Here is a 25,263-nt window from a genome sequence, read left to right on the forward strand (position 1 = left end):
TACAATGCAACCCATATAACGGTGGGATAGCTCTCCCGGACATTAGGGTGTATTACTGGGCCACACACCTGACAGTAAAATACTCCCTGAAAGTCTACCCAAGTTTGGCTCTTGGTATTTCGACCCTCCCTGAACTTTAGCCGGTACTCTTCAGTTGTAAATCCAAAGCTCTCAATCAGAGTACCCTTCATGAGGTCATAAGATTTAGAATCTGCCTCATACAGTGTCAGAAACCTATCCCTGCACTTTCCTGAGAATAACTCTCACAAAAGTGTGCCCCAGGGTTTTCTCTCAATTTTCCACCCAATGCAGGCTCTTTAAAGGCAACAAATCATTTGACTACATCATCCTCTCCAACGAAGGGAGGGACACCTCCTTTTAGGAACTTGATGTTGAAGTATTTCTCCCTCAATACTTGTATGGTGCCACCAGAGATGGGTCCTAAGCTCAACTCCTTTCTCTGTTTCTCTATTTCAAAACACCGACTCTCTAAGGCCAGTCTCTTGGTCAGCCTGGCAATGTCCAGGTCTGTTTCTGTGAGTGCTCTAGTGCTTCTGGTAGAAGAGGAACCACCCTCATCCCCGTTAAGCACAGGGTCTTCTTCACCCACCACAGATGTATTATCATCTTCTTCGGTATTATCTTTTTTGTGCTGGGCCACCAGAAACCTAAGTTTCTTTTTCCAGTACGAGTTTGGTACAGCCTACAGAGTCTCCTTAATTGGTCATAGCTATATGCCTCACAAGGTTTCAGGACGAGCACTTTTACTTTACTAAGGTTGGGACCGTTTTAAGAATTTGGAATCCCTTTTTTGAATAGGCCAACTAAAGTAAGGACTTTTAAAACTTTTTGCTAAAGTTTATGGACCTAACCAGGGCCCTAGAAATTCCTTTAAAATGTGCGAAAAATTATTTAGCCAATTAAAAAAATCATAAAATAATTAACTAAGGCAATTTGGTTATCCATGTGCTCACAAAATTGATAAAATGGTATCACCAAATGCAAAGTCTTGGTGCCACCGCTGATCCACCAAATGTAGGAGACTGGCCCTCTATGTAGCGTGCAAAGCTAGGCACACTGTGCAGGGGGTCCAGGTAACCACACACTGTGAGAAAGTAGCCTCTTTCTAGGATGGTTACCCCCATTTGTGGGCTGTTTGTCAGTGTGTTTTGACTGTGTCACTGGGATCCTAGTAGTCAGGACCCCAGTGCTTATGGTTTGTGGCCTACTTGTCAGTATCTTTCACTGTTTTTGTCAGTATGCTTGACTGTGTAACTGGGATCCTGCTAACCAGCACCCCAGTGCTTAGGCTCTCTCTGGTTCCAAATTTGTCCTTACATACCTATAACCTAGTATGTCACTCCAAATTGGCATACTGGTCACCCCTCATAAGTCCCTAGTATATGGCTAGGTACCCAGGGAATTCAGGTTGCAGGGGATCCCTATGGACTGCAGCATTTCTTTTGCCAACCAAAGGGAGCCCATGAAAAGGCTTCTACAGAACTGCCATTGCAGTATTTCACAGCCCTTTTTACTGCACCAGGTCACTTATAAGTAACCTATATGTCAGGCCTTCAGACTCTGAAGGCTGGGTGCAATGTACCTGTGTGTGAGGGCACCCTTGCACTAGCAGAGGTGCCCCCACGTCGTCCAGGCCCATTTTCCCAGACTTCGTGAGTGCAGGGACACCACGTCAAGTGTGCACTGGACATAGGTTAATACCTATGTCCAGCTTCACAATGGTAACTCCGAATATGGCCATATAAGGTGTCTAACAACTGGGAATTGTACCCCAATATTGATTCCAGTATTGGTTGTACAATCCCATGCACTCTGGGGGCTCCACAGTGGACCCCCAGTACTGCCATACCGGCCTTCTGAGGTTTTCCAGGCAGCCCTAGCTGCTGCCACCTAACAGACAGGCTTCTGCCCTCCTGGGGCTTGAACAGCTCAATCCCAGGAAGGCAGAACAAAGCATTTCCTTGGGAAGAAGGGTGTTACATCCTCTCCCTTTGGAAATAGGTGTTACAGGCATGGGAGGGGTAGCCTCCCAGAGCCACTGGATGTTCTTTGAAGGGCACAGATGATGCTCTTGTTGCATAATCCAGTCTACAACAGTTCAGGGACCCCCAGTCCCTGCTCTGGCACGAAACTGGACAAAGGAAAGGGGAGTGACCAGTCCACAGTCCACCACCCCAGGGGTGGTGCCCAGAGCTCCACCAGAGTATCCCTAGGTTTTGCTATCTTGGATTCCAGGGTGGTGGGGCACTCTGGGAGCATCTGAGTGGCAAGTGACAGCAGGTGACGTCAGAGACCCCTCCTGATAGGTGCTTACCTGGTTAGGTGACCAATCCCCCTCTCAGGGCTATTTTGGGTCTCTCCTCTGAGTGTTTCCTCAGATTCTGATTGCAAGACTCCAGCAGGAATTCTCTGTATCCTTTTCTTCATCTTCTACCGACGGATCAGCCGCTGCCTGCTCCAGGAACTCTACTACTTGCAACAAAGAAGCAAAGACGACTTCTGCAACATTGCAACTCCAGCTCCTGCCAGCAACTGCAACAATTTCCAGGTTGTGCATCCTCAGAGGACTGCCTGTCTTCAGCCTGCACCAGAAGAACTGAAGAAATCTCACTTCCCTGCTTCAGCGGGCACCTCTCTGCAGTGACGACCGATGCTGTGGGTCCACTCTTCGGACGACGAGCATGGATCCAGCAACACGGGTGGTGGACTAAAGTGACCCCGACAGTCTAGCTGTCCAACGTTGGTGTAGGTAAGAGGTTGCCTCCTCACGCAAGACACTACCCCCGTGCACCGCAATATTTGCAGTTGCCAACGCTTCTATGCGACCGTCCAAGAAGTTCTTCATGCACAGCACAGCTTAGGTCCCCAGCACTCTTTCCTGTGACGCACAGCTCCATGAGTGGTTCTACGGCGGCGTGGGATCACTTTGTGTCATGCTGCATTTACCTTCATTTGCACCTCCTTTGCCCCCAGTGCTGGTGGACTCCTGTGCATGCTGCCTGGTCTTCTAAGGGCTCTCTGAGTTGCTGAGAACCCCCTCTGACTTCCACTCCTGGGTAGAGGTCACCAGGTCCCTCCTGGTCTCGGGCAGCCCATTTTCCACCAACCCTGTGGTTTGCATGATCCACGACTTGTTGGCGCAATCCAGCGATGCAAACCAGCCTGCATTCATCCATCCTGCGTGGGACAACTCCTGCAGCAACCAGGACCCAGCATCTGTCTGGTGCATTACTGACTTTGTCTTCTCACTAGTGGTTCTCCATTTGCACCTTCATCCGTGTTAGCAGGTGCTCCTGTTCTCCCTGGACTCTTCAACGGTTCTTAGACTTGGTCCCCTTCTTCCACTGGTCTTCAGGTCCAGGAATCCATTGTTGGTGTCTTGCAGTCTCTTCTGGTTTTTGCATAATCTTCTCTCATGACTTCTAGTGTGTTTTAGGAAACTTGCTATGTTTTACTCCTGCTTTCCTGGGCTCTGTGGTGGGGTATTTTACTTACCTTTGGTGTTTTCTTACACTGCCAGCACCCCTCTACACACTACACTTACCTAGGTGGGAAACCAAATTTAGCATTCTACTATTTTAATATATGAATTGTGTTCCCCCTAGGTCCATTGCCACCTATTGTGATTTTCACTGTTTGCACTATTTTCTGACTATTTACTTACCTGTTTTTGGTTACTAGTGTATATATTGTGTATATTACTTACCTCCTAAGAGAGTTTGGACTCTAAGGTATTTTTAGCATTGTGTCACTAAAAATAAAGTACCTTTATTTTTATAACACTGAGTATTGTCTTTCGTGTGTGATTACTGTGTGACTACAGTGGTATTGCAAGAGCTTTGCATGTCTCCTAGTTCAGCCTGGGCTGCTCTGCCTACAGCTACCTCTAGACAGCCTGGCTTCTAGGCACTGACTACATTTCACTAATAAGGTATAACTGGACCTGGTATAAGGCGTATGTACCTTTGGTACCCACTACAAACCAGGCCAGCCTCCAACACACATTGGTTTACAGGAGTAAAAACTAGACCACCTAATGCTCTAATTTTGAAGGTAGCTTGGTCGAGCATTTAGGCCAATCTTGGAGAAGTGCAAAGCACTTGTTGTACTCACAGTATCAATCTTGCAACTCACACCCTCAAAGGAATAACCAGAGACCAATTTATAAAAATACTTTACATTTTTATGTAAGTTTTTAAGACCAAGGTTATCTAATTTGGGTAAGCACTTTTCAAGATAATAATTTTTGAAGTTTTAATAAAAATAGTCCTTTTGTGCGTAATTACGCACCATAGGAATCAATAGAAGGTCACCTTTAAAAATACATATAAAATTGTACAGTTCTGTAGCTTGGTCCAGCTGCTAGTTTGGTCCAACTGCAGAGTCCGGTTTGGGAGTTAGCGGTCGTCAGTGAAAGGATCCTCACTAGCTTGCTGGTTTATAGTTGTTGCAGAGTGGTACGTCCACTCTGGAGGGAGTTCTCTTGCGATTTCTAAGCTTGGAGGTCTTCTGGGGTTCTTTAGAGTTTTTTCAGTGGTCCAACAGCTCCTCAGTGGCGATTATCGGGTCCTGGGTGCAGCAGGCAGGGTTTGGCGCCTTTTCTTTGTTGCAGCAGGTCCACAGTTCTCGTGCCTTGCATCTTCTTGGTGCGGGTCTTCTTTTGTCCGTCGAATCTGAGTTCCTGGTCTAGGGGTGCCCACTAAATATTGTATTTAGTGAGCATTTTAAGGGGAACCTGGTAGTGAACAATGGGTCATGTATCTTAGGGTGGCTACACCCACTAAGTGACCACTTCCTAGTAGATTTCCATCCATTTTGCAATGCTTCACACTCTTGTTGCAAAATAGAATCTTCAGCAACAGCTTTCACCCATTCCTCTTGCGTCGTGATTCCCTCTGTAATGCTGCACACTTTCATTTCATCCTCTTCTTCCACCTCCCTATTCCTTTTCACAGAGCTGAGTCTTGAGAGACAATCAGCAATTTTTTTCCTTGGACCTGGCACATAACATATTCAAACTAAAATCCTGAAGAGGCACAATCCATTGACAAATTCTCTTAGAAATCATGTCTAAACCTTTCTTTGTAAATACTTCAGCCAGTGGTTTGTGATCTGCATAAATGGAAAATGAATTTCCCCATATAAAATTCTTGAATTTGTTAATTGACTAGAAAACATCCAAGGCCTCTCTTTCAATGGTGCTCCATGTAATGCCCTTGAAATATACGCTACATTCCTAAGATCATTACCCATTCCCGAATACTGCATTAACACAGCTCCAAAACCTTTCATACTTGAATCAGTCATAATCACACAATTCTTGGCAGAATCAAATTCGCTTAAATTGTCAACTTCTGACAATTCCTTATTTATGTTCACAAATTCCTTCTCACATTCTTCATCCCACGCATATTCAACTCCTTTCTTCAGTAATTTCCTCATGTGATGTGTTTTAGAAGCTAATTGGGCAAACATTTAGCATGAAACTCAACCATTCCCAGAAAAGATAACAATGCATCCTCCTTTTCCGGATAATGTAAATTCATTATATTCATAACTAAGTCATTCTTTGGATACAGACCTTCAGAAGTAATCTTATGGCCCAAGTATACAATTTCAGTTTTCCCCCCAAAAAAATACTCAAAGGGTCAAACCATTATCCTTCAGTATATTTAACACTTTCCCCGCTCTCATATCATGTTCTTCTCTTGTTTTACTATGAATTAAAATATAATCTTGAAAGTATTTGACTTCTGACATTCTTCCAAACAACTTATACATTATGCGCTGAAAGACAGCAGCAGCTGATACTAACCCAAAGGGCATCCTCACAAAACGATAAGTTCCAAATGGGGTAACAAATGTGGTATCATTTTTTAAATCAGGGTGTAACTTGACTTGATGTTATGCCACAGTCAAGTCTAGAGTACTGAAAAACTTGGCTCCAGGAAGAAGTGAGACCATTTCAATTATGTTGAGGCGAGGAAAATGATTACTCACTTGTTTAGAGCTCTCAAATCTACACACAATCTGATCTCCGCAGAGTGCATCCATGCAACTACAATGGGCGCAACCCATTCTGAGCACTAAGCTGGTTCAGTCATTTCCCTCTTTACACACCCTCTTGATTTCATTCTCTACATCAACCTTCACAGAAATCGGAATTTACTTTCACAACAACAGGTACAACTCCTTGTTTGAGTTTAATCTGATGTACATAACCCTTTAAACATCCCATTTTATCACTAAGTTCTTCAGGAAATTCATCACAGATCCTTAAGTTTGTATACGTTGTTCACTTGTAAACTATTTATGAAATCATCTTTAATCATCACTGGACTAGGTAAATTTGGATCCAATATAACTTCCAACTCCTTTTGATGTGGCCAACTCAAAACACTGTCTCCTTTAACTGTAACATATATTTTACCATAACAGAGTTGGATTTAAATTTGATATTTGTTTCAAAATACCCGCTCAACTCTATTCCTTGACCTCGATAAGCACCTGGAACAACATCAGGGTCCTTAAGATTGACTTTGTGATTCAGCTCTTTGTCGAACAGTTCATTGGATATCAAAGTCAACCATGTCCTTGAAACAAATAACATTTCAATTTCAAACCCATTAATAGAAACTTTATCTTTAGGGTGTTTCTTTTGTTCAGATTTTGTGAACACTGACAAAATGCAATCCTCTACTCACTTTATTGATCCTTGATTAAGGTGTTTGGAAGACTTGCAACACTTGGCAAAGTGACCCTTCTTATTACAAATTTTACATGTGGCTGTGAGTGCAGGACACCTTTTGTATGAAGCAAAATGTCTTGTATTCCCACACCTGTCACATTAAGTATTTTTGAACTTCACTACTTGACTTTGTGTACTTTTGTCTTCACTCCTTTCTTCCTCCTTAGACTTGTTTTGATCACTCTTTATGTTAACTTTGTTAACAGCAGGAGTCTTATTTGTCTCTAGTTCCTCTACACATGCTAATGTATGCTCAATACTTTTAGCTGTAGTAATCACCTCATGTAGGGGAGGATCATCTTTCACCCACAGTTCATGCCTTATTTTATCACTACAACATTTTAACATAAATTGATCACTAATACGTTAATTTAACTTGGTACCAAATTTGCAAGAGGAAGCTAATTTTCTCAAAGATGTCACATACTCTTCTATACTTTTATTAGGTTTCTGTTCTCTCATACCAAAATTATATTGCTCTAAGTTTGTGCTAATTTTAGGAAAGTAATGCAAATCCAACTTTTTCAAACACATTTCAAATTCATTAAACTCACCATCTTCATCTCATAAGTCTGGAAGAGTTTCAAACACTTCTTGACCTTCAATTCCCCCCCAACAAAATGTAGAGCTTAGCAGTAGATTGAGACTGTCGATCATACGGATCAATACAACATGCAGACCGATGATGAGATGAATTAATTATTTCTTCAGGGTGTTGAGATGCTTTTTCCCACATCATCAGGGTAATATTAATTCTCTTCCAGGGGATCCTCATCAATAGTCATAAACATTGAATATTCCCGCCCTTGTGCGGGGACCCCGGAGCATATATAAAATACACACATATAAAGTATGAAATATGCACGAAAAATATATATATAGCATTTTTAGTAGACAAATTTTTCATACTAAACTCATATACATGTGTAAAACAGCAATGCAGGCTATAATCATAAACAGGCTAAAATGCTTTATTTCTATGGAGTTTTTTTTTTTTTTTTTAAATCTTTACAAAATTACAATAAGAGAATAAATATCTACCAAAGCCCCACAACTGGGCTTAGTGAAATCAGCAGTAGTAATCATTAGAGAAAAAAAGAAAAAACTACATTGAAAAACAATGGAGCATTCTTAGCCAATAGGCTGCATGCAGGTTAATACAGGAGAACCATAAAACTTTGACACCGTGCCTTTAAGACCCTGAGCACCTCCAGTATCCCACCATGCCTCAGGGGTGAAGGAGAGGTGACAGTTGGTTCACAGTTAGGTCAGTTCTTTTTTCCGGCTTCTTCTGAGAGGATCCTGGAGCATTGAGCTCTCAGTTTTTCTGAGTTTTTCTCAGAAAAATACTTTAAAACTGCGTTTTTTCCTACTTTACTCGACATCTAACATCATTGTCTGAGTTTGGCAGTTTTTTCCTGACAGAAAAATGCCTTCCCTTTTTGTGAAATGCCCTTCCTGTGGGAAGAAGAAGGCCCAGTCAGATCCACACACTCTTTGTATTGTGTGCCTGCCTCAGAGTCACTGCCCTGACACTTGCAAACACTGCAAGAACATGTCAAAGAGGACTCTGAAGGACAGAGAAAAGATCAGGCTTCATGGGCTTCACGAGAGGCAGAAAACATCATCCTCTTCGCTTCCCAGGCAGTCAACAAGCCACTCTCAGGAGAGAATGGCTAGGTCGACGTCAGCAGGTAGGAAAGTACCTGTTTGTTCCCCGTCGACGTTGTCGCTGCCACCATCTCACCGTCATAGATCGCCGTCGATGGCGACCCGCCCGACTTCGAAGTATACGACGTCGAGAGAACATGGCCATCGCATGGGCATATCTCCGTCGACGGCAACCCGCCGATCGACGTCGAGCCATCACCGGCGCGCCCATTCGCCACCGAAGGCCTCGCACCCCTCGACGTCAAGAGAGACAACGTCGAAATCGCCACAGTGGCGAGAGCGAGGACATCCGCCGTCGGCCGCCCACCGCTCCACGTCGAGGCACACGACGCCGAGCAGGTCGAGGTCCAGAGATCGCCGTTCGACGTCGAGACACTCAACGTCGAGACAGGAACAACCGGCGGCGCTCCCTTCGACGTCAGTACGGCTGTCGACGTCGACGCAGGTTTTACCTGTCTTGCAGGGAGCAGAACATTGGCTTCCGCCAGCAGATAAGGCTGCTCCATCTCCAGTGGTCTCCATAAGGAGTGGTTCATCTCGTTCGAGAGCGGCATCATCGGGGCATGTCTCACCCATCAATTTGTCACCAAGATGGTTGGAGAGCCTTAACAGACCAGCGGCCTCCCCGGATTCGCAGTATTCACGGATGTACTCTCCTACTGCCTCTCTCCCGAGAACACCATCACCGACAGCGCGGGCAGGACGGGCTCGTTCTGCTTCTCGCCAACCGACCATGAGGCCTGGACGCTCTGTTACAGCGTCTCGCAGCAGGTCACGTTCCCAGCGACGATCTAGGTCACGATCAAGACACAGAAGATCGCCCTCTTGGTCATCGTCAGGGTCATCAGTCAGATGATACTCCCCCACCTTAACAGATTCTCCACCAGCTAGAGTTTCACCGGTGGATGACATCACTACTTTTAATGAGGTACTTTTCAGGGGAGCACAGAAGTTAAATATAGAAGTTCCAGAACCATCAACCTCCTCATCAATCATTTTTGAGACTCTACAGCATAGAGCAGTTTCGAAAAAGCTACTGCCGCTAGTGCCTGGTCTGTTGCAGCCAACCATGGACACTTTTTTGGCGCCAGCCACCCTCAAATCTGCTCCTGCTAGGGTTTTGAAAAAATATAAAGCGCCTGAACAAGATCCTTTATTCCTAAGAACGGATCCGCCGCCGGACTCAGTCATATTGGCCGCAGCCCGAAAAACTCACTCAGTGGCATCATCCTCCACGGTCCCACCGGACAAAGAGAGCAGACATCTAGACTCTCTGGGGAGAAAAATGTGCGGCACGGCGGAATCTGTGATGAAGGTCTCCAGTGCGTCTGCACTCCTAGGCAGATATGACCGTTCTCTGTGGGACTCTCTCAACAGGTTCACAGAGAAATTACCTAGAGAAGACAGACAGGACGTCCAAGAGATCCTTCAAGAGGGATGTCTGGTGTCCAACCAAGTCATCAGCGCAGCGGCAGATGGGGCAGACTTAGCTGCACATGGGTACGCACATGGAATCTGTGCAAGAAGGTCTTCCTGGTTGAGATTGACTGGTTTAAAACAAGAAGCACAACAGCGCATCCTAAATCTTCCATTCAACGGGAACTCGCTGTTTGGTACCCATACGGACGAAGAAATGGCGCGCATGAAAACTGAAGTGGACACCATGAGGGCAGTAGGCCTGGAAAGGAAGAAGGACTTCAGGAGGAGGTATAGGCCTTATGACAGGTGCCCTTTCCAGCAGAGGGTTCAAACCCCTCACTGGTCCCAGAGGCCACAGCAAAGGCAGGGACGCCCTCTTTTTCAGGCTCGTAAGGCCACAAGGGAACGAGGGTCAAGTAAACCACAACAGTCCACACCCAAAGCGCCTGCCAAGCAATGAGAACTCGCTTCCCTCAACACTGTGCACCACTCCGGTGGGGGGAAGTATCACAGATTTTCTTCACGAGTGGCACTCTATCACAAAAGACAAATGGGTGCTCAACATTGTCGAAAATGGCTACTCTCTTCTTTTCAGGCAACCTCCACCGCACTTGCCACCAGCCAAATGCAATCCATCTCACGTCAGCCTATTGCGCAAAGAGGCTCTCGCCCTCTTACGAAAGAAGGCAATAGAAAAAGTTCCACTTGCGCACAGAGGAAAGGGGGTTTACTCCTGTTATTTTCTGGTGGCGAAAAAAGGCAGAGAGGGCGTTTTCAGACCAATTCTGGACTTACGGCTTCTGAACAAGTACATAAGAAAGCAAAAGTTCAGGATGCTGGCTCTTCACCAGATTTTCCCTCAGCTGCATCAGGGAGACTGGATGTGCTCCATCGACCTGCAGGATGCATACTTTCACATCCCGATAGTTCCCAAGCATCGGAAATTCCTGCGCTTCCAGATAGCCTCACAGCACTATCAGTTCAAAGTGCTACCATTCGGCCTGAAATCTGCCCCCGCGTCTTCTCGAAATGTGTGGCAGTGGTAGCGGCACATCTTCGAAAACAAAAAATCTTCATCTACCCATACCTAGACGACTGGCTACTGAAAGCCTCCTCTCCGGAGCAGGCGAGAACCCATCGGGACATTGTGCTCAAGGTTTTCAAGTCTCTAGGTCTTCAAGTCAACTACCAAAAGTCCACCTTGATTCCAACACAGAACCTCCACTACCTGGGAGCTATACTAAACACAGAGCTCCAAAGAGTGTATCCTTCGGAGGAACGACAATTCTCAATAAAGAAAAAGTGTCAAGACCTGTTAAAATCCGACGCACCTACGGCCCGTCAGGTGACATCTCTGCTGGGCTCCATGGCATCATGCATTTTCATTGTCCCGAATGCCAGGCTACATATGAGGCCCCTCCAAGAGGCATTGGAAAACAACTGGAACCAAAGGGCAGGTCGCTGGGAGGACAGAGTGTGGTTACCGATAGCAGCTCGTCAGTCATTGCAATGGTGGATGCACAAACCTCACCTATCAGTAGGGGCTCAGTTTCACCAGATAATTCCATCCGACACTCTGGTAACGGATGCGTCTCTTCAAGGATGGGGGGCTTATCTAGGTCCCCTTCAAGCTCAGGGCCTGTGGTCCGACAACGGAAGGAAGTACCACATCAATCTGCTGGAGCTCAGAGCGGTCCATCTGGCTCTCAAGTCTTTTGCTCCATCGATTCAGGGGAAATCTCTCCTAATACAAACAGACAATACAACCACAATGTATTACTTGAACAGACAAGGGGGAACGAGATCCCTACCCCTATCTCGGGAGTCCCAAACAATCTGGCATTGGCTCCTGGCCAGAGGAATGTCGTTGACAGCAGTTCACCTACCAGGTCAACAAAACGTGGAAGCAGATTTTCTGAGCAGACACCTAGAGGACACCCACGATTGGGTCCTACACGGCGAAGTCGTCGAAGACATCTTCGCTCAATGGGGTCGACCTCAATTGGATCTCTTCGCAGACGAGGTAAACAAGAAATGCCCAGACTTCGCATCCAGGTTCTACCATCCGGGATCTCGAGGGAATGCCCTGTTGATCGACTGGTCAGGGATATTTCTCTACGCTTTTCCACCGATTCCCCTCATACCGGCAGTGATCAACAAACTTTACAGATCCAGCGCCAGAATGATTCTCATAGCTCCACAATGGCCCCGTCAATTCTGGTACACAGATCTCCTCGACCTATCGGAACAACCTCACAGGAGGCTGCCGTGCAGACCGGATCTTCTGAGTAGGATGGAGGGCAGGGTCCTGCATCCCAACCTACCCTCTCTGAGCTTGACAGCATGGCTCCTGAATTCCTGCAGTATGGGCACCTAGGGCTCTCACAGGAGTGCATGAACATCTTGAAAGAGTCCAGATGACCTTCCACGCGGCGTTCTTACGCGTTTAAGTGGAAGAGGTTCTACATATGGTGCTGTCAGCAAGGTCAGAATCCCATACGGGCTCAGGAGGACGTCATATTGTCTTACTTACTCCATCTGGCAAAGTCCGGTCTGCAGGTATCATCTATTATGGTACATTTGTCTGCCATTACAGCCTATCGTAAGTCACCTTCTCAGGAATCCCTCTTTACGAAACCAGTAGTCAAGGATTTCTAGGAAGGTGTGAAAAAAGTTTTTCCGCCCATTCCGAAACCCTCCCCTCCATGGGAACTGAACATAGTGCTGTTAAAATTTATGGGCCCTCCTTTCAAACCTATACACAAAGCCTCTTTGCAACACCTTACGTGGAAGACAGCTTTTTTGCTAGCCATTACTTCCGCAAGGAGGGTCAGTGAAATTCAGGCTTTGTTCTCCAAAGAACCGTACACAGTCTTTCATGACAATAGAGTAGTTCTGCGAACTCACCCATCATTCCTACCGAAGGTGGTGTCAGAATTCCACATCAATCAGACTATTTCTCTACCAACTTTCTTCCCCAATGCGGAGACTCCGGCGGAGAAAGCATTGCACTCCCTAGATCTCAAAAGAGTGCTCAAATTTTATTTGGATAAAACAAAATTGATTAGACATTCCAACCACTTGTTTATAAATTATGGTCATTTGAGAACAGGAGAGGCAGCATCTAAACGAACCATATCAAGATGGATAGTTTCTTGTATTGTTCATGCATACCAGTTGGGTAACAAACAACTACTTGTTAGACCTAAAGCGCATTCCACAAGAGGAAAAGCGGCTACTGCTGCCCTCCTTAATAATGTTCCAATATCTGAAATTTGTAAGGCTGCTACATGGAAATCTGTACATACATTTACTAGACATTACTGTTTGGACTCAGATGCAAGAGCAGACGCCCAAGTTGGGCAAGCCTCTCTAAGAAATTTGTTTGCATGATACATATCTATTCCTGCACTTCTATTGGACAGTCCGCAGAGTTTAGGGATGGGCTTGCTAATCTATTCAATGTTTATGACTATTGATGAGGATCCCCTGGAAGAGAAGGATAAGTTACTTACCTGTAAATCCTAGTTCTCTTCTAGGGGTATCCTCATCAAAGTCATAAACAACCCACCCTCCTCCCCGGACGCACGTCTCCTAGAAGTGCAGGACAGACTATCTTTTGAATTCGGCTACACAGATCGTCACCGTAAAAAAGTACTGACCTAACTGTGAACCAACTGTCACCTCTCCTTCACCCCTGAGGCATGGTGGGATACTGGAGGTGCTCAGGGTCTTAAAGGCACGGTGCCAAAGTTTTATGGTTCTCCTGTGTTAACCTGCATGCAGCCTATTGGCTAAGAATGCTCCATTGTTTTTCAATGTAGTTTTTTCTCTTTTTCTCTAATGATTACTACTGCTGATTTCACTAAGCCCAGTTGTGGGGCTTTGGTAGATATTTATTCTCTTATTGTAATTTTGTAAAGATTTAAAAAAAAAAAAAACTCCATAGAAATAAAGCATTTTAGCCTGTTTATGATTATAGCCTGCATTGCTGTTTTACACATGCATATATGAGTTTAGTATGAAAAATTTGTCTACTAAAAATGCTATATATATATTTTTCGTGCATATTTCATACTTTATATGTGTGTATTTTATATATGCTCCGGGGTCCCCGCACAAGGGCGGGAATATTTAATGTTTATGACTTTGATGAGGATACCCCTGGAAGAGAACTAGGATTTACAGGTAAGTAACTTATCCGTAGTCCTCGCACAAATTTTCCAAGTAGGGTTCTTTATTAAGAACATCTCATCCACAATCTTCCTTACACCAGTCCAGCTACAGCTGCCCCCAGGGACCTGGCAATGTCAAGCTCCAGAATTCCCTTACATTCTACGTTCTAAATGCCTTTGGTGAACAGTCATTTTAAATACAACAAGCATTGGAACATCTAAAACAATTACACTTCATTTGACATATACCACAATGCATTCTTGCTAGGAGTTTACTACCTAAAAAACAAATGGCCCTTGAACAGGACCAAAAACTTGTCCACAGCTATTTCTTTCCCTAGAACATAGATCTCTGAAAATCAATCTACAAAGTGATCAAGGACAGGCCCAATCTTAAAAAGATGGCAACAATCAGGGTGATCTCATGGCAACGCTAAAGCATTATCAACAAAATGCAGCATCTGAAGCTGAAGCAAAACTGATCACGACTCATGATTGCAGGAAATACTGCTGTTACCATCAAAGGACTGGTAGACCAATATGAAGACAGCTTCCTTATCAAGCCCATCAAAAAAGTTAAACCCAAGAACTTCTTCAACTCATCCAGATTTCTGGAGAGCTCTAGAGCGGGGCCTAAGCCTGGCTCTGTTATCCCTCAAATACTGTTCAGCATACAAATTAGTCTGCTCAACAATCTCACCCAAAAATACATCGGCCATAAACTGAAAGAAATATATAGGCAAAAAGTTTTCAGTATTCACCCTACACCCTGCAACAACAGTAAACGCAGGCAACCCTGGCTGCACCATGTCTGGGGCAACCCAGAGTTCAGATCTTCCAATGGGAAGCCTTTCAGGCCCAGGCTGCTGCGCTACCGGCACATCAGTGCCCTCCTCTAAAACAGGCACTTCATCCACACTGAAAGTGGCTTTCCTCTTGGATAGAAAATTCACTGCCAGAATCTTGCACTTCCTAATCCCCCTCGGATGCAGAGTCAGTCATCATAATCATGGTCAGAGTAAGATTCAAAAAGCATGCTAACAACCTGCTGAGTGGTCATCCTGCAGCTTGCCATGATCCTTCTTAATAATAGTAACTAGGCAGATACAGCAACAACAAACAACACTGTAAAATAAGTAATAAACAAAGTGTGGCTCTATCACAACGACCTACATGCTAAAAAACAATACCACTCACTTACCAGAGACAGCTAGACTCACTAGCACCTACTCTGCACAGACACAGCAAGCACCAATGATATCTCACTAAAAAAGAAAAAGAAAATAAAATTACACATAAGACAACACAATACACATAGTGCACAAATCCAAAGAGAATTTCACACACAATAAAACATAAGGTAAATATGCTACTATTATTACACTGTTTACAAAAAACTCATCCATGCATGACATTGATACTCATTAAAATAAACAGTACAAAAAACGTTTTTCTTGCCAAACACAAGCAACTACTGTAGGAAGCTGGGTATCTATGGTACTTACACCTTATACAAGGTCCAGTTATCCATTATTAGTGAATTGTAGGCAATGTCTACAAGCCAGGCTCTCTATAGGGAGCTGTAGCTGAGTAGCCAAGGCTTATCTAGGAGACATGCAAAGCTCATGCAATACCACTGTAGTCACACAGTACTCACACAAATGAAAGAAAATACTCAGTGTTACAAAAATAAAAGGAAGTGTAGTCTGGTTTGCGTCGCTGTATTCCCCCAACAAGCCTTGGCACACGCAAAGCTTGTGGTTAGCAGAAAATGGCGCTGCCCGGGACCAGGAGGGACCTGGTGGACCAGGAGGGGCCTGGAAGGCCAGGCAGCGCACACAGGAGTCCCACAGCACAAGGACAAAGAAAGTGCAAAAGGAGGCCCATGCAGCACTACAACAAAGGATCCCATGCCGCCGGAGAACCACTCAGGAAGATGTGCATCGCAGGATGGAGTGGTGGGGGCCGGAGCTGCATGGTGAATGAAGGACTTCATGGAAGGATGCCAACAAGCCTTGGAAACTGTAAAATATGCAGGCATGGGGGTACTGTCTTGCGTGGGAAGGCAAGCTCTTACCTTCACAAAAGTTGGACAGTAGGACGTCAGTAGCACTTCAGTTCACCACCCGTGATGCTGGATCCATGCAACTCATCAGGAGATGCTGGTCGTCGATAAAGAGAGGTGCCTGCTGAAGCAGGGTTGTGACTCCTTCACTCCAAGGGAGATTCCTTCGCTCTTCCGGTGCAGGCTGAAGACAGGCTGTCCTCTGAAGATGCACAACCGGTAAACGGTTGCAGTTGCTGGCAGGAGCTGAAGATACAATGTTGCAGAAGTCATAGCTGTTTCTTTGTTGCAGTTTGTAGAGTTCCTGGAGGGCCCTGATGCAGTTTCTTCGGTGAGAAGGAGCAGTAAAGGATATAGAGAATTCCTGCTGGAGTCTTGCAATCCGGATCTGAAGAACCACCCAAAAGAGCGACCCTAAATAGCCCTGAAAGGGGGATTGGTCAGCTAAACAGGTGAGCACCTATCAGGGGAGGGCTCTGACGTCACCTGCTGGCACAGGCCACTCAGATGCTCTCTGAGTTCCCTGCCAACTTGGAATCCAAGATGGCAAAACCCAGGGACCGTCTGGAGGAGCTCTGAGCATCACTATGGGGTGGTCATGGACAGGGGAGTGGGCACTCATCTTTCCTTTGCCCAGTTTCGCGCCAGAGCAGGGACTGGGGTCCCTGAACCGGTGTAGACTGGATTATGCACCGAGTGCACCAAATGTGCCCTTCAAAGCAGTTCCAGTGGCTTGAGGAGGTTACCCCTCCCAAGCCTGTAACACCTATTTTCAAAGGGAGAGGGTGTAACACCCCTGTCCCGAAGGTAATCCTTTGTTCTGCCTTCCTGGGCTTGAGCTGCTCAAGCAAAAGGAGGGCAGAAACCTGTCTGAGAAGTGGCACCTGGAGATGCCTGGAAAACCTCGGAAGGCTGGAATGGCAATACTGTGGATCCTCTAAGGAGCCCCCACAATGCATGGAATCACACAACCAATGCTTCAAAAGCCTTGGGGTATGATTCCAACATGTTTGATACCAAACATGTCTATGTTCATAGTTAGTGATCTATGTCCAGTACAAGCATAAAATGGTGTCCCTGCACTTACGAAGTTCAGGAAAATGGTCCTGGAGGTTGTGGGGGCACCTCCACTAGTGCAGGGGTGCCCTCACACACAGGTACTCTGCACCCTGCTCTCAGGGCAGGAGGGCCTGCCATGGGGGTGACTTATAAGTGACCTGGTGTAGTGTAAATGACAGTGAAATGGTGCATGCACCTTTTCACGCAGGCTGCAATCGCAGTCCTGCAGAAGCCTTTGCATGGGCTACCTATGGATGGCAAAAGATATGCTGCAGCCCATAGGGATCCCTCGAACCGCAATGCCCTGGGTACCTAGGTACCATATGCTAGGGACTTATAAGGGGGCACCAGTATGCCAATTTTGGGTGAAATACTGAGTCAATAAGTGCCGGTGCTCAGCACCGGAAACAACAAGCACAAATTAAGCACTGTTTAGATGTTAGCCCTGACAGCACGCCATTAAATCTGCAACACAGTCAGCTTTACTTCTACGAGACCACTGAACCTTGCCTTTAACTCCTTGTTGCCTGTAAGGAGCTGCCTAACTCCTAAAGCCATTGGGTCAAAGATCTTTCAGAGAGAGTGGCAGATCTGAAGGGATTCATAATACTATCCATCAAAAAGGAATGCATGTTTTACAAATGGAAAAGTTTGTGTGTGTGGTCCATTTGGGAATACTTACAGCCCCTGCATTGCTGGGTTCTGGGTGACGTATTATTCTCCGTTGTCCTAAAGAGAGACTTGCAACTCTATCTCTGCAGCTGACTGCATCTTGGGCATCTTTCTCTTAAGCAGCGCTTTTAAGATGCCTTTATGGAATTTATTATTGATTTAATACTTCATAAAAACTGAGTAAGAATACGGGTGAAAACGGTATAAGTGACTTTCTCTGTATGCTACTCTCTTCTTCAATAGATTGATCTTCTGACGCAGTGTTTGGAGCATATTAATTTGTGTAGGGAGATCTGGACAGTCCTAAAGTCCTCAGGTGAGAGTAAAATACACGAATATACTAAATGATAACCGAATGTCAGCATTAAAATGTGTCTGTTTAATATGAATGCATATGTGCTCGCTGCTCCAAGATACTGCATAAAAAGCAATGCTTGATCTGTGATAGTGGTTGCTTGTGGTGGTCACTGGCACACATTTTCGGGACTGAGACTTATCTTCTAACATTAGGCTTAGACCCAGAGCAAGAAAGGAAAAGGCAGAAAAGGATTAAAGAAGGACGAAGAGAAAGATAGGGAAACAGTAGCAAACGAAACAAGCATTGGCAAAAGACAGTAAGTCTCAGCAGTGAAACCTATTGTCTTTGCCAATGTGCCTTTTGCTAGTTAGCCACATTGGATGCATAGCTGCCTTCTTTCAAAGCACTTGAAGTATTTGAACGAACTCGTTCGGAGATAGGCACGTTGGACGTTCATGCAGCCATGGCGGCCCTCTAGCAATACATTTGCGATATCTGAACAAAGTCATTCCACGTTGTCTGTGGTGGATGCCCGCACCTCCATCTGTGAAAGCATTGATAGTATTTGAGTAAATCTATTCGAAGATGGCTACGGTGGATGCAAGAACATCTGCAGTGACTTTGAATGTGTCATGGTGACCACCGTGCATGTGTATACTTGCACACCAGGGATGGCTGTGTTGAAATGGGTTAAAATCAATTTTACAGTGGACTCAGTTTTTTTTTTTAAAGGATGTGGGAGAGGGACAGAAGAAGGGGGTGAAAAGAAGGGGGTGAAAAGAAGGAATGGGCAGGAGAGCATCCGAAAAGAAAAAAGAAGAAATGAGTGGGGTAGCGAGGGGTGGTAAAGCAACAGATGAGCTTCGGAGTAGGGTGGGAAGCAACACAGAATGGTTACAGGGGCAAAGTGAAAGGGAAAGCATCACATGTGAGGGAGAGCAAGAAAACATGTATTCCCAAAGAATGCCTAAAAGAACCAAAATAAATTAGTTCTCTCAATACAAGTAAATCAACAGTGGAAGGCTTCAAGTCAGCCATTCAGAATACCATAAGACCAAAATGCTCTTGGGCAGGACAAACTCAAGAATAGGAAGGATCTGAGGTGCATCAACGCAGTATGCATCACTTGTGGTCAGAGTAGACAAGGATTTGTCACGGGCCTATTAAGGTATATGGACACCATGAGGAATTAGGTTTCTTACATTTTAGTTATTCACTACATTACAGTGTGAATATTGAGTTAATGGATATACAGAACCAGATCAGGACAGGCAATCTCTTAAATAACTCCTAAAGCATGGAAAGGCCTCCCACTCCACAACAGAGCCTCCTACTCTCTTCATCAATTTCAATTAACTAGCCTACCATAGGCAGGACTAGGCACACCCACCTGCTCAGTGCCAGGATGCCCTCACAGGTGATGGCACACTTTACAAGTAGCCACAACAGAACATGTGATTAATATAGAATTTATATGTGTGTAACATTCCATACTTTTAAGATGGAAGCTGAAATGGTGAACATCTGATGTATCTTTCGTAAAGTAAGATGTTGCTCACGTAATGAAGATCTGAAAAGGGAACTAGAGAGAGGCGGCCATCTTTGAACTATAGCATATGAAGATACTTATTTGGTAGAACCTTGCTTCCGAATGGCCGCATTGTTGGCTGCTCATTTCTCTCTCAGTTTGAAGACAGAATTGTCCTTTGGTTTGCTCTTGTTATTGGAGTACCACAGTCAGCTATTGTGTGGATTTGAAGACTCTTTTTAAGGCTATAGTGTTCATGAATTACTAAAGTTATATTAGAACATTGGAATGTTGGCAGCTCCATTGAAAACAATGGAGTGCTCCGGGCTCTTACTGGCCGGTAAAAGCCTGAGCGCCAACATTCCAATTCTCTTTGTTCACAGCAACAGCTGTGAACAAAGCCTCATGGAGCCTGAGGGGATTTTAATCCCCTCCGGTTCCATGAAGCCTTTGTTTTATTTATGAGAACATTCTGCCCTCTAATGGCAGAATGTTCTAATAGCCTTAGAACCCGCCGTAGCTTCTACCGGCAATTAAAGGCCCTCTCCCTTGTTAAAAGCAGCTCGGGCCTTTAACGCGGGAGCTGGCCTTTTATAGCCAGTAGAGCCCGCTATGGCGGGTTCTAAGGCTATTTTCTTGATGTGGGATGACATTCTTTTATTCCTTCTATAAGCTTTGAACCACATATTTAATTTGCGGTTCTGAACATATTGGGCCTGAGTCAGAAGGTTAAACTTAGACTTTTGTGTAAAATACAATTGTTTGCTAATTACAAAGGCATTTTATGAGTAGTATCTCTGCTGATGCAGAGACCCCACGGTCGTAAAGGTACTACTCGTAAAATACCTTTGTGAATAGCAAACAATCATAAACTTATACAAAGGTGTAAGTTTGCCTTTGGGAATCAGGTAGATTGTTAACTGCACTTGATATTTTTCGAGGTAGTTGAAGGATTAGTTTGCATGCATAGAGCACTGCACTCAGAGGAGTTAGACCTAAGACTAATATTTCGAGGTTATTTACTGCAGGTAAATCATTTGTATTCACAACTACATATACCTGCAGAGTGTTAGCACACTCTAAAAGTTACATACAATATGCAGTTAGTTCAGTTCAGAATATTAAATGTCGTTTGTTCACTTGTTTCAGGACTCAAACACATGAGACGAATCCATACCAGGTCCAAGAGATGTTGCCATACAATCCTGTGTGTTTTTCCCAATTCCCCTTTGTCCTTGTGTTCTTAGGAGCAGATTTTAGCCTTCAAGGTGCCTGAGATAGAGCCGCATCGAAGTTCAGACATCCATGCAGTGGAACCATAAGGTTGACAGGAGATAGCCAGACAACAGAGCCATCCATTCATGTGCAGGGGGCTGACACGAAGCCAAACAGTAGAAGTGGTCACAGAGACCTAAGGCTGTCTGGAGCCAAGACCCAAGAAATGGGGAAGAAAAATCATATGCAAGTGGGAGATAGTGATACAGGTAGTGAAAGGTGATGGGAGGAATGGATATAAGGTAAGAGGTATGAGGTGGAATCAAGACGAGGGTACCGTGGTATTAGGCAATCACCTCCATTTGGCAATCTTGGCATTCGGCAGAGGTGACAGCAGGCTTCTAATGAAACCTTTGGGCCCCTGCGCTTATTTTTCACAAATTAAGCATTGTGGTCAGAAGATGAAACTGCAGAGCAAACAGCTAAGAGCCCGGAGCAGGTCCATGCAGTAAATAGGAGACTGACATTGCAAGTGACAGCAGAGGACAGGGAAGAGCTGCAAACAGAGCCTGAGAGAAAATGTGGGAAGGGACCAAGACTGCTGAGGAGAACACACAGGTGGGAGTATGTCAATGGGTGGAGAGGCAGAAGAGGGGAACAAATACAGCCTTACCAATTGGGTACGAATCATACACCTTGGAGTACAGTCATTATTAATCTCACTTCCTAACCCATTGCTAAGCTGACCTGGCTTACTTTAATGCCTTTTCTCATTGGGCCTGAGTCTTATGCCTTGCATAGTATCCCTCATTGGATGCTGTGCTTCTGCCATGGAACACAGTCCTGCTCAGTGGGTGTGAGTATCATTTCTTGCAGCTCAACCTCAATGACATCTGAGTTTTGTCTTGGAGTGCAGTTTCACTCAATGATTATAATGGAGTACAGCCTCACTCACTTTTTAAAATCTTTGTTTTCACTCAATGATTATAATGGGGTACAGCCTCACTCACTTTTAAAAATCTTTGTTTGTAACCACACTGCCTTACATCATCATTACCAAGTGTATAGAATAAGCAAGTAAGAAAGAGTGACATTACAAAATCAAAGAATAAGCAATGCACAATGTTGATATGTTTCCTTCTCACAAGAAAGATACGCTTGAAAGTCATTGTGAGTTTTTAATGTAAGGGCCTCCCTCAAACATCCCACCTCTACAGACCACATGCAAGCTGTAATCCTCCCAAATATCCTTTGGACATTGCATAGGGTGTGCGATTCTTCCCTGTCATTGCATATAGCCAGATCCATAAACCAGGTAGGATAACTAGGAGGGCTGGTCCTGATTCTTGTTATCGCTATTCGTTTCTTAGCTAACATCAGCACCCTCTTCACAAATTGGCTCTGCATTGTTGGCTGGTTAAGTTAAGTAGTATACAAAAGAAGCACAAGCTGCAGTTTTTGCCTCGTGCCATATACCTTACTTATTTCCACTCCTCCAGCTAAACCTTTTAATGCCTCCCTTTCTGTTACCAGAATTTTCGTTGAGTCCCAGTCCAGGTAAATGTATGCTATGAGTGTGTCTTTAAGCAATATTTGAAACACCTCATATTGGATAACCTCGGATTTGAGGCACCATGGCCCATGTTTATATTTTTTTACGCAAAACTGCATTCGCACAGTTTTGCGTCCAAAAGTATAGTGCCGGCTTGCGCCATTCCAGGATGCCAGCCGGGTGCCATATTAATGGAATGGCGCAATCTGGCGCAAAGAGTGGGCTAGCATAAAAAATGATGTTAGCTGGGTGGGGATTGGGGTGGCGGTATGGGAGAAGGGGGTTTTGCACCAAAAAATGACATCAGGCTGGTTAGAGTAAAAAAAAATTACTCTAACCAGCCTAGCGTCATTTCTTGATGCAAAACCATCCATACCACATGACTCCAGTCTTATTAAAGACAGGAGTCATGCCCATAACCACCAATGGCCAGCACAGAGGACAAGAGTCCCCTGAACATGGCCATTGCACCCAGTGCCACGTAGGGGGGCCATTTCAAGGCCCCCAATGGCACTTTGAAAAAAAATTAAAATACTTCTACTTACCTATACTTACTTGGGATGGGGTTCCCCCATCCCCTGTGTCCCTCTGGTGTGGGTGTGGGTGTGGGTGTTCCTGGGACTTGGGGTGGGCACCTGTGGGCTCTTTCCATGGTGTTTGACTATGGAAATGGGTCCACAGGTCCCCTAACGCCTGCCCTGACCCAGGCATTAGATAATGGCGGTAAGGAAGCTTAGCACCATTATTTAGGCCCGCCTCCCCCCGTGCACCATTTTTGCACGGGAGGATAAATAAGGCGCTAGGGCCAGAGAGTCATTTTTTAGATGGGAACGCCCAACCTGCATCTCATTGACGCAAGGTGGGTTCACGCATCCAAACAATGACTCTTACTCCAATAATTTGACATTAGAGTAGTCTAGCGTCAAAATATAAATATGGAGTTAAGTTTGCTTTGAATTAGCGTAGAAAAATAATGCTAATTCAGCACAAACAGAGTGTAAATCTGGGCCTAATTGGGTGACATCAGGTATGCTTCTACCTTTAACATATCAATCACAACATGGAGTGGTCTGTCACAATTCTACCCACATAGGGGCATATTTATACCCCATTTGTGCTGAATTTGCGTCATTTTTTACACAAATCCGGAGCAAAACTAACTCCATATTTATATTTTGATGTTAGGCCTGTCTAATGTCAAAATATTGGAGTTTGCACCATTTTTTAGATGTGTGAACCTACCTTGCGTCAATGAGATGCAATGTAGGGGTTCCCATCTAAAAACTGGTGCTAACCCCATAGCCCCATATTTATCCCCCATGCTAAAAGGATGCACGGGTGGGAGGAGGGGCTAGATAATGGTGACAAGCTAGCTTTACACCTGGGTTAGACCAGACGTTAGGGGACCTGTGGACCCATTTCCATGGTTAAACAGCATGGAATGGGTCCACAGGTGCCCTCCTCAATCCCCAGGAACATCCCCATCAGAGGGACACCGGAGGATGGGGGACCGCATCCCAGGTAAGTAGGATAAGTATAGGTAACTATTTTATTTTATTTTTAAATTAAAGTGCCATCGGGGGAACAACTTGGGACCCACTTCATGGCACAGGGTGCAATGGCCATACCCAGGGGACACTGGTCCCCTTTGCCGGCCATCGGGGTGGTGGGAATGACTCGAGTCATGTGGTATAGATGGTTTTGTGTCAGAAAATTATGCTAGGCTGGTTAGAGGCATTTTTTGCCTCTAACCAGCCTAACGTCATTATTTGGTGCAAAACCCCCTTCTCCCATACCACCACCCCCACCCGGCTAACATAATTTTTTTTAATACCAGCCCAACCTTTTGGGTCATTCCACAAATATGGCACCCAGCTGGTGCTCTGGAATGGTGCAAGCCGATGCTGAACTTTTTGATGTAAAACTGCGTTTGTGCCCCATAGTGTCCCCCTGTGCAGCCGTCAAACTAATCATGGCTTAGAACTAAATAGTTCTGTCTGCTGTATGACTTATGCGTGGGGAGAATAAAAAGAGTGTACCAAGTCTGTCACATATCAATCTCTCCACACATCAGTTGTTCTACAGTGTCAATTAGTTGTGTAGGGAGCTTATGATAGGAGGCTGCCTGTATTTGTTAGCTAACTTCACATGGTAAATGTCGCTTGTCCACATTATTAGTGTGCCTTTAGAGTATTACAGATTCAACCAATTCGGGAGAAAAGATATATCCAATAGAGATTTGTAGCTGAAGATTCCTTACCTTTGAATTTCCCTAGGCATAGACTGGATCTGGAAACTTTTGTGTGAGCATACCTGTAGGGAGCTTGGTTCTGGTTGCAGCACCCCCTCACTTTTTGCCTGGTTTTTGGATGCAACTTTGAATGGAGTGCACTGGGTTTCTGCTTATCAGGCCCCAAGTGCCACTGTTCTTTCCCCTAAAACTGCACAGTTTTTCCCCATTGGCAAACCCTAGTAAATGGTACCCCTGGTACCTAGAGCATGGGGTACTTAAGGAAGGTTCCTGAGGGCTGCAGCACAGATTGTGCCACCCTCATGAACCCTCTCACCTAACTGCACACAGTGCTGCCTTTGTTTTGGTGCAGACCCAAAATGAAAACATGACATGACACACAGCCTGTGTGCCCTGTCCCCTGTGAGAAATGGCTTCTTTTTGACATGGTTAGTCCACACTTTTTGCCTGGTATGTGATGTAGCCTTGAAGTTCTTAGTGCCCATGGCCCCTGCTAACCAGGTTCCCTGGGTCAGGGCTCTTTCCTTAAACTGATCACCTTGGAGATGCCCCCTGCAAAAGCTAACTACCCTAGCATGGTTGCTGGCCG

Source organism: Pleurodeles waltl, chromosome 2_1, assembly GCF_031143425.1.
Source record: "Pleurodeles waltl isolate 20211129_DDA chromosome 2_1, aPleWal1.hap1.20221129, whole genome shotgun sequence".
In the NCBI taxonomy this organism is placed as follows: Eukaryota; Metazoa; Chordata; class Amphibia; order Caudata; family Salamandridae; genus Pleurodeles; species Pleurodeles waltl.